Consider the following 339-nt stretch of genomic DNA (forward strand, 5'->3'; position numbering starts at 1 on the left):
TGAAGAGGCTGGATGTGCCTTCCCCCCCCCCAGAATAACCAGTTTGGCATGGGGAACAGCTGGACTGGGAGATGCTGCAGAGATGCAAAGTTCATAGAATCACAGAATGGTTTGGGCCGCCCCGACACCGCCCCGGCCCCTCCTGTTTTCCGACACCCCCATCTAGTGGCAGAGCCTTGGGAAGCGCTTCCTCCTCCTCCTCCTCCTCCTCCTCCAGCTCTTACACCCAATTTACTGCTCATTTTGCACTCATCCAGCCCCCCCGGGCACCCACCAGCGCCCACCGACCTCTCCAGCAAAGGGGGTGAAGGGAGCAGCAGCATCTCCCCCCCCGCCCCC

The sequence above is a fragment of the Calidris pugnax genome, unplaced genomic scaffold (genome assembly GCF_001431845.1).
Source record: "Calidris pugnax isolate Ruff unplaced genomic scaffold, ASM143184v1 scaffold91, whole genome shotgun sequence".
NCBI lineage: Eukaryota > Metazoa > Chordata > Aves > Charadriiformes > Scolopacidae > Calidris > Calidris pugnax.